We start from the raw sequence: 10,736 nt of genomic DNA on the forward strand, positions 1-10,736 counted from the left end.
AGCTTACCCTCTATAAATTATCTCCCTGTCATTGGCTATTGGGTTTGTTTCCCAATACGTCTACCCTTATGAGGACTCGGGTCCCTACCACTTCTAACACATTTGCCTCGTAGACCATCGATTGTATGATAGAATTTACTCACACAATTCCGTGCCTCATAATATTATGGATGTGAATTCCTCCTTTTAACCTAACTCTGGTTGGTGTAAATTAGCGTCAATTCACACACACACACACACACATTCTCTTTGACATGATTAATATCATCTCGTTCGCCTAGTATAGTTGGATGCTTAAGGGATCTGGGTAAGACCCTTCTATTAAAGTCCTTTATTGTTGAGACTATAAGTTAAAATTTCTTTCTTTTTTTCTTAAAAAAAAATCCCTTCTTCAAAAGTCTTTAGCCTCTTACCTTGTTGTTCTTGCTAAGACTATAAATCAAAGATCTAATATCATACCTATGTGAGCTTTTATATTATTCCCCCTTTGCTATTAATATAAGCGCTCACATAGGTCGAACTGCAAACATTCATATCCATACTCTTTGCACGTGCATGCGTGTGCGTGTCCACACACACACACACACACAATTTTTTTGGATTCACCCTTATGAGTACATGCTATTTGAGCATCTAAATGTAAGTTGCTGGCAACACATATGCACCCATGTGGGATGGGTTTCTAACTTCACTTTTATCTTATTGGAGACATAGCAAGCACCATGAACATAATTGTCAATCCATACGACGAAGCTGACTCGACTAGTGCATAGAAACTACAAGAGGGTGTCAATCTCTTGGAAAACAACAGACAACTCACATCTAACACAAATTACACTCAAATGACCAAAGTCATCAAAAGCTAGTCATTAATCGACAAACAAAACATGACCGTTACAGTATCAAACGACATCTGAATGTTACGAAATTTTTAGGACAAGTATATAAGACTTTAAGCACACATACTTGTAGTATCAAACCTCACCTTTGATGAAGTGAAAAAATTGCGATTATTAACAGATAGTTTGTGACTAGTCGTTTTTGACCCCGAATGCATCTAAATGTTCAGCAATAATGCCCCAATATCCTGTCTATGCTTACTTTGTGATTTTTTAGCTTAAATTCCTAATTATGATGAAATTAGGCCGCAGGTTGGCGACGCCATAAGCTACAATTTACCATGATATGTTTACGTCAATGCGTAGAGCTCTTACCTGCGGTTGCAACGCAACAGACGACACTGCAATGTGACAACCGACGTGGGAGTAGGAAGCATGAGAAGAAGAGAAGTGAGTGCGGTTAGCTCACACTGTGTATTTCTTATCCAAAACTTAATCAAAACCTTACAAAGTTGGCTTTTATACCTTAGCCAAGGTCTAAAATGACTAATGTCCAGTGCTCAAGACCTTTGAGGCTCCACACTTATTGTATCTGCAACCTAGGTACACTAACTTACTTGTTCTTTACAGCTTGGAACTCCCATTGAACCCGTAACACATTAAAATTATCACAATGGCTAAATAAATTGAGAAATTACAATACATGGCCATTTTGAAAAAAATGTGAAAAATGTGTAACTCCAATCTTCATTGCTTCTTCATATTCATCTTCGATGTGCATTCATAAGGCTTTGATCTTTAGCAGCTCCTGTTAACTGACATCTTCCTCCCTTCCAATTTTAGTGCCCGTCCTCGGACACTGTTGAGAAGTGTCCGTGGAGGCAATGGAAGGTTTTCATTGGTTGTTGATGGCCTGATTGTTTTTATTTGCCGTTGAATTTGTTGAAGAGGTTCAATTTGCTGTAGCATCTTCATTGGTGTGAAAGATGATGTCGCATTTGTCCATTGTAATATCATAATGATGAGGCTGCTGTTTATTTATGAAAAGTATGTACAAAGAGAGTAGAATGATGAGGTTCTAAATTAGGGTTTAATACTTGGATGACCAAAGGAAAAAAACCTAGTGAAAAAAAGTGCCTTTGGGATACGCGCATTATGAAGTACTGATTAACATGGAAAATATTAATAAAATACTTAAGGGATTATTTGCTAATAGATATTAAAATAAGAGGGCAGCAAATATATGAAGGTAGCATGATGGAACATTGGTTTGCCTACTGTAGTCCACTCAAGGTGCATAGGTGGAAGAAAAAAAGAGTGTCTAATGCATATGTCCAATGATGGGACATCCTATATACATTCATAGAAATGCATGGGAAACAATATGATGTGCAAGAAAGATTTTGAGGGGTTCTTCAAAAAGATTGTGTAGCTATAGAAGCATATGACGCGGCTTTACAAGCTGGCACCCCTTTAGGAAGGGTTTTCGTTGTTGAGGATATGTGCTCTCATCTTATTGTGGATTGTACGTGAGTGTTGGACTCTACGACACTCCACCAATTGTAAGTTAATAGACTTCGACTCTTATACTCATCTCATCTAGCATGAGCATCACGACTTAGATATGCTCATCTCTTCTAGCTTGAGCGTAAGCCTAATAACTACGACTCTTAGCACAAAGTTTATTAAGACATGAAGCTTTGGGACTAATGCTTTGCTCATTTTATGGCTCAGCAACCCGACTCTGACTGCCAAAGAGTGTTTTTTGCATGCTGGCGACTTGACTTTTTACATTCTTGTGCTTACTACAAAAATTTCTTCAGGTAAAAATAAGCTTGAATCCTCAAAAAGAGGATTAATGAATGACCAAGCTGGCCTTGAAGATTTCTTTTGCCATACCTGTTTTATCTTCTTCAAATCTGAACGTGTGTTGGTTGGGTTGTCCTTCTTTGACTGTGAAGACTCCATTATCTGTTTGATTCTCCAATTAGACCTATTGATAGGAGTCTTTGAAATTGTTTTAGGCCTCTGTTCACTGTTGGCATTTGTCTTTTGACTAGGAGCATTGAAAGACTTAGGAATCCAAATCTCTTGAGGACCTTTGTAACTCCTTTGTTGACTTTGCTTCACTCTAGGTTTTGTTGAGTTCTTGAGATCTTCATGCAGGTCTGGTGTAGTTGCAATTGGCTTGTGTTTGACTGGTAGCCAAACCTCTCTATAACCTGTATAGAATCCTTGTCCAAGAGGAAGATTCTTTGAGATCCGTCTTTGTTTTGTATCCTCTTGAGAGTTGTGGTAGACTTTTGATGTTTTTTTGTTGTATACCTGCTGCTTAGGTATCCTAGGATATTGTCGAGGTTGATACCTTATGGGACTTATTTCTTGGGAGGGACTTGATGTTACTTCATATCCCCTTACCTGAGGTTTTGGTACCCATATATGTCTATTATCTCTATAGTACTCCGGTTCTTTTAAGCTCCATTGTGATGCTATCCATCCTATGTGTTTGTCTTTATGTGTTGAGTCCGTGTCCTTAATCCAAACCGGATCATTGATTTTGACTAAATTGCTCGGAACAAACACTTGCTTGACTATCTTTTGCTTTCTTGAGTACTTTGGCTGAAATATCTTTTCTTTTCTGGGTGTCTCCTTAGAGGTTTCAGCTGGGTCAGCAACTGACTTGAAGTTTTGACAATAGATCTGACCACTGTAATCCATGTACAATGACCCTGATTGCATATGCACTAAATGGATTCTTTGCTGGCTTGTGCAGGTTGTTGGATAACCACTTGATCAATCTTTTGCACTTCTATCTGCACTTCATCTTTGAGCTTGCAATACTTGGCTCCACTGAAATCTGTGAGCATCTAGGAGTTTTCTGAATCTGGCTTCACTTTGATCAATAGGATCTTGGCCTTTCGAATCTGTATACAAAAACTTATCTCCAATGTAGCCATATAGCTGTAAAATTCGCTCTGTTGCAGTTGTGCATGTGTTGCTACTGCTACTGGTTAGCTTTGGTTCTTGTGCATTTGAACCCTTGGCTCGACTTGACTCCATGTTGTCTTGGTCTCTAAGAACTATCTCTTAGCAGATCTTGATATTGATTAGCAGAATTACTCCTGCTCGAGTTTGATAAGTTTACTTTTGCCAAAGTACTTTTGGCAGCTGATTGCTCTTAGACACACAAGAGTTGATAAACTCTAGCTCAAGAGTGTCAGAATTGATTTCAACCTTGAAATGATGAAAATCTAGGCCTTGAATAACCTAACCTGCAATCCAATGTGATTTGTGTCCCGGTTCGCAAGTTCCATGTGTGAAACGACGATAATGGCTTGATTTTACTAAAAATCCGTTTTGAACTGCACTTTTATATGCTCGATCCCATTTTGACAAGTTTTTGATCGTTCGCTCAAACTGCTCAATTTTTTGCTAACTATTGTGATTGGTCTGTGTATATCACTTCAATCTGAGCTAAGTGAGTCAGCAAATGAGATTTCTGGCTTCTACCCTTGCAAAGAGCTATAGACTAATTGGCAACCTGAAAATTGAGTTATCATGTACCAATTTGGACCCAATGGAACCCAAATTTTGACCAATGGCCTTGTATTATGTTGTTCTAACACTGTACAAGCTAAAAAGTCCAAAATCTTGTCCCAAAAAGCATAGACCTTCGGAGTCCAGACGTTCAAAGCAGCATGCTCAGCATGCAGATGGAGATATGGGAGAGAGGGAATCACCTAGATCACCTCCTGCCGTGAAGAAGACTCCCAGATAGAGTACTCCCCTCCTCAATCCTTCTAATGTTACCCACCCCCCCAAGCTTCGAGTTTGCAAGAAATTGTGACTCTTCAATTGTAATACAAGAATCTGTGATTCTTGATTTTGAATGCAAAAGAAACTTTTTTGTCGGCCTCTATGTTTTTGTCGATTTTATGTTTCATAAGCGCAGTGTCTATGTTTTTGTCGGCCTCTATGTTTTTGGCGAAGTTGCAGCGGTATGATACCTGCAATGTCCTTTTAATTGACAACAGTTCCTATAAATGTCATTATAATCCCTGTGGTACTTACATCATAGTGCCTAGTATTGAGCACTGCTCTAGCCAATACTTGTCAAAAGATCTAAAGGCCTGGCTAGAAGGGTGGCAGCATGCTACAGATTGCCGCGCCTTGGCAGACACATTCAGCAAATCAAAACCTACTGATGACGACAAGTATGTATTCACAACAATTGCAAAAGGGTTTGAAAAGACATCGTATGATGTGTTAAGTATGGAGCCTGATTTACCCTTGTAATTTTCTATGGTAAAAGCGCACATTTGTAAGGCCCCCATTATGAGGAGAAGACATCGTGCGTGAAGGAAAATCACTCACTGGAAACCAAAATTTTGACGGACAAGAATCAGGGGCAACTTTAGAGGCCTTGGGGGCGGAGGCCCCTGAGACTTTTTTTTTCGCCGGAATATTCCTTTTCGCCGGAATATTATGACCGGCAGGCGGCCGGAAAGTGGTCGGAAAACAACCGGTCGGTTGGCCGGTGGCCGGTAGTCAATGGCCGATGGCCGGTGGTCGGAAGTCAATGGCCGGTGGTCGGTGGTCGGAAGTCAATGGCCGGTGGCCGAATTCAAAAGCGGACTTGTCTTTTCAAGGGCGGCCACACATGGGCGGATTGGAGGGTCCGATTTGGACTTATTCGCACAAGGACGGCTACACATGGCTGTCTCTCATAAGAGAGGGCAGCCCTTTTGGCCTATAAAAGGAGGCCATTTCTACACACATTTCATAGTGTGAAGTTGATGCAACAAGGTGAGTGTGAGGTGGTGAGAGTGAAGCAAGACGGGAGCTCTATCAAGGGTTTAATCCCTTTGTAAACTACTTCTTCTTTTGAAGTGCTAAAGCCATTGAGTGGCTACTTTCCCGTGGACGTAGCCCACATTGGGTGAACCACGTATATCGTGTGTACTCTCTCTCTCTCTCTCTCTACTTTATAATCTCTTGTGTATGAAATCTATCTCTCTCCATTAAGTAATCTACTCAAAAATATATTTAGCTACGTCTTATTTTCTAACAACTGGTATCAGAGCAAGGTTTGCTCGTAGCTAAATTATCTCAGGGAAAGGATTCCTTGAATTGAGTGGAGTTATGGCAGAGGAAGGGAAGCTCAAGATTGAGAAGTTCAACGGCAAAAACTACCAACATTGGAAGATGCAGATTGAAGACTATCTCTACCAGAAGGACCTCTATTTGCCACTAGGCGGTCTTGCGAAGAAGCCCGCAACAATGGTAGATGAAGCATGGATTGTCCTTGATCGAAAGGCACTGGGAACAATCCGGTTAAGCTTGGTGTCAACGGTGGCCTTCAATGTTTCGGAGATGAAGACCACGGAGGACTTGATGAAGTCACTTGACGACTTCTATGAGAAACCATCGGCATCCAATAAGGTATTTCTTATGAAGCGCTTGTTCAATCTAAAGATGGCAGAGAATGGTTCAGTTTCAGAACACCTAAATGAATTTAACACAAACATAAGTCAACTTCGATCAGTGAAAATCAATTTCGATGACGAAGTGCGAGCTCTCCTTATACTATCATCTCTACCGGATAGTTGGGACAGCCTTGTGATGGTTGTAAGTAATTCTATCTCTGGCACAAATACTCTTAAGTTTGATGATGTTGTGGGTGTTCTCCTAAGCGAGGAAATGCGAAGGAGAAGCACATGAGAATCATCAAGTGCTGCACTATCAGTGGAAACAAGAGGAAGGCCTAAGGAGAGGTTCAAAAACCAAAAGGGTCGTGATCGCTCAAGGCGAAGCAAGTCACGCACAAAGTCAGTTCTTGAATGTTGGAACTGCGGCAAGAAGGTCCATGTCAATAAGGATTGCTAGTCCAAGAAGAAGAAGGAGACAAAGTCTCAAGACAACAAGCCAACATCGGAGGCCAATGTGGCAGGTAAAGTAGAGCAAGATGCTCTAATTCTCTCATTAGACAATGTGTCTAATTCCTGGATAGTAGATTCCGGGGCTTCATTCCATGCGACACCACACAAGCAACATTTCCAAGACTACACCAAAGGTAATTTTGGGTATGTATACTTGGGAGATGATGAAGCTTGTGAGATTGTCGGCAAAGGTACAGTTTCTATCAAAACTGCTAACGGAAATGAATGGAAGCTTAAAGATGTTAGGCATGTTCCTTCTCTTCGCAAAAAATTGATCTCTACAGGATAATTGGACGATGAAGGTCACAACATTGCATTCGGAAACAAACGGTGGAAGATCTCAAAGGGATCTTTGGTGGTTGCCAAGGGTGAAAAAGTCGGTACACTTTACTTGTGTACTGTTAGCACGCAACCTTCAGCTTGTGCAGTAACTACAGAAGTTGACAGTGCGGTGTGGCACTACCGACTTGGGCATATGAGTGCCACAGGAATGCAAATCTTTCAAACAAAGAAGCTTCTACCAGGTTTGAAAGAAGTGGACTTAGAGTTCTGTGAAGATTGTGTTTATGGTAACAAAAGAGGGTAAAATTTCAAAAATCAGGAAATGAAAGAAAAAATAAAAAACTTGAGTTGGTTCATTCTGATGTTTGGGGTCCTGCAAGTACACCATCACTTGGTGGCTCATTGTACTATGTAACATTTATAGACGATGCGACTAGAAAAACATGGGTTTATGTCATGAAGAATAAATCCGATGTATTTTCCATATTTCAAAGGTGGAAAGCCTTTGTGGAGAATGAAACAGGTACCAAGGTTAAATGCCTCAGATCCGACAATGGAGGCGAATATTGCAGCCAAGCTTTTAAAAGCTTTTGTGCTAGCAATGGCATTCGGAGGCAAAGGACAACCCCAAGGACACCTCAACAAAATGGGATTTCGGAAAGGATGAACATGACAATCATGGAACGAGCACGAAGCATGCGGCTACATGCAAGCCTACCGCTTGAGCTTTGGGCGGAAGCTGTAAGTACGTCTGTGTACTTAATCAATTGATCACCCTCAACGGCATTGGATGGGGGAGTTCATAAAGAGGCATGGATAGGTAAACCGTTGAATTATGCATTTCTCAAAGTGTTTGGGTGTGAGGCTTTCATGCACATATATAGAAGCCTAAGATCAAAGCTAGATGCAAAGTCCAAAAAGTGTTTCTTCATTGGCTATGGAGAAGGAGACTTTGGGTATCGCCTATGGAATCCTGAAGATGGTAAAATCTTAAGGAGTAGGGATGTAATTTTTAACGAACAAAATATGTACAAAGATTACTTGGAAAGAAAACAAACAAAAGAAACAGGTGATGAGTACATGGAGCTTGAGGACGGTGAAGACTCAAGGACTGCAAACGGTGACAATGTGCAACAACGTCAACCAAATGAGGAGCCTCAACCTATTCCCCGAAGATCTACAAGAGCAAGTAGACCTCCAGAAAGGTTTGTTCCTTCCTTCAACCATCTCTTGATCTCAGATTCTGGAGAGCCGGAATCATACGAAGAAGCTATGCAACATGAATCCAAAGAAGAATGGACGAAGAGCATGCAAGTGGAGATGGACTCACTACATCGCAACCAAACATGGGAGTTGGTTGAGTTGCCTAAAGGTAAGAGGGCACTTCAAAACAAATGGGTGTACAAGCTAAAGGAAGAAGAAGGTGGGAAGAAAAGGTACAAGTCTAGGCTTGTGGTAAAAGGTTTTTCTTAAAAGAAAGGTATTGACTTCAATGAAATATTTTCTCCTGTTGTAAAAATGAACTCAATTAGGCTTGTCTTAAGCCTTGTGGCTGCTCATGATCTAAATCTCGAGCAAATGGATGTAAATACGGCATTCCCTCACGGTGACTTAGAGGAGGAAATCTACATGCTTCAACCAAAGGGGTATGAAGTAAAAGGTAAGGAGAAAATGGTTTGCAGATTAAAGAAGAGCTTGTATAGTTTAAAGCAAGCATCAAGACAATGGTACTTGAAGTTTGATCGATGGATGTTGGATCATGGATTCACAAGATGCAACTCGGATCACTGCGTCTACACGAAGAATTTGGGAGATGGGAAATTCATCATCCTAATGTTGTATGTTGATGACATGTTGATTGCAAGTGCTAACATGCAGGACATCAAAGACTTAAAAGAGGAGTTGTCTAAATATTTTTCAATGAAAGATTTAGGTGCTGCAAAGAGGATACTTGGTATGAAAATATCAAGGGACAGGATGAAGAAGACAATAAAGCTATCTCAAGAAGATTACATCAAGAAGGTACTAGAAAGGTTTGCAATGCAAAATGCAAAACCAGTTTCTACACCTTTGGCTGGTCATTTTAAACTAACGAAGGATATGTGTCCAAAGACACAAGAGAAGATAGCCTATATGTCTAAAGTTCCATATGCTGCAGCGGTAGGTTCTCTAATGTATGCTATGGTCTGGACAAGGCCAGACATTGCACATGCAGTGGGAGTTGTGAGTAGGTTCATGAACAACCCAGGTAAAGAGCATTGGCAAGCTGTGAAGTGGATACTTAGGTATCTAAAAGAGACAACAACAAATGCTTTGTATTTTGGAGGAACTGATATTTTTCTAGAAGGGTATGCTGATGCATATATGGTAGGTGACAAAGATACTCTAAGGAGCACTACTGGCTATGTGTTCACGGTTGGAGGCACAACAGTAAGCTGGGCTTCAAAGCTGCAGAAAGTGGTTTCACTTTCTACCACGGAAGCAGAGTATGTAGCAATGACGGAGGCACGCAAAGAAATTCTGTGGCTTCACAGATTCTTAGAAGAGCTTGGATTCAAACAAGACAATTATGTCTTGTACAGTGATAGCCAAAGCGCTATCCATCTTGCGAAGAACTCAGCCTTTCATTCAAGGACAAAGCACATTGAGGTGAGATATCACTTCATACGCACTCTTTTGGAAGAGGGACAGCTAAAGCTAGGAAAGGTGCATACAAGTGAAAATCCTGCAGACATGTTTACAAAGGTGGTCAACAAGGAGAAGTTGAGCTTTTGCTCATCTTCAATCGGCATTCAAGGATAAGAAGCCAGAATGGAAAGCAATCACAGGTTTGGTTTGGAGATCAGTCTCCAAGTGGGAGATTGTTAAGTATGGAGCCTGATTTACCCTTGTAATTTTCTGTGGTAAAAGTGCACATTTGTAAGGCCCCCATTATGAGGAGAAGCCATCGTGCGTGAAGGAAAATCACTCACCGGAAACCAAAATTTTGACGGACAAGAATCAGGGCCGGAATATTCCTTTTCGCCGGAATATTATGGCCGGCCGGCGGCCGGAAAGTGGTCGGAAAACAACCGGTCGGTTGGCCGGTGGCCTGTAGTCAATGGCCGATGGCCGGTGGTCGGAAGTCAATGGCTGGTGGCCGGTGGTCGGAAGTCAATGGCCGGTGGCCGGTGGCCGAATTCAAAAGCGGACTTGTCTTCTCAAGGGCGGCCACACATGGGCGGATTGGAGGGTCCGATTTGGACTTATTCGCACAAGGGCGGCTACACATGGCTGTCTCTCATAAGAGAGGGCAGCCCTTTTGGCCTATAAAAGGAGGCCATTTCTACACACATTTCATAGTGTGAAGTTGATGCAACAAGGTGAGTGTGAGGTGGTGGGAGTGAAGCAAGGCGGGAGCTCTATCAAGGGTTTAATCCCTTTGTAAACTACTTCTTCTTTTGAAGTGCTAAAGCCATTGAGTGGCTGCTTTCCCGTGGACGTAGCCCACATTGGGTGAACCACGTATATCGTGTGTACTCTCTCTCTCTCTCTCTCTCTCTACTCTATAATCTCTTGTGTGTGAAATCTATCTCTCTCCATTAAGTAATCTACTCAAAAATCTATTTAGCTACGTCTTATTTTCTAACATGATGCGTACTTATGTGGGCCACAACTGATGCCCATAGAGTGCAAG

Source organism: Adiantum capillus-veneris, chromosome 19, assembly GCF_014529385.1.
Source record: "Adiantum capillus-veneris isolate H3 chromosome 19, ASM1452938v2, whole genome shotgun sequence".
Classification (NCBI taxonomy): Eukaryota; Viridiplantae; Streptophyta; class Polypodiopsida; order Polypodiales; family Pteridaceae; genus Adiantum; species Adiantum capillus-veneris.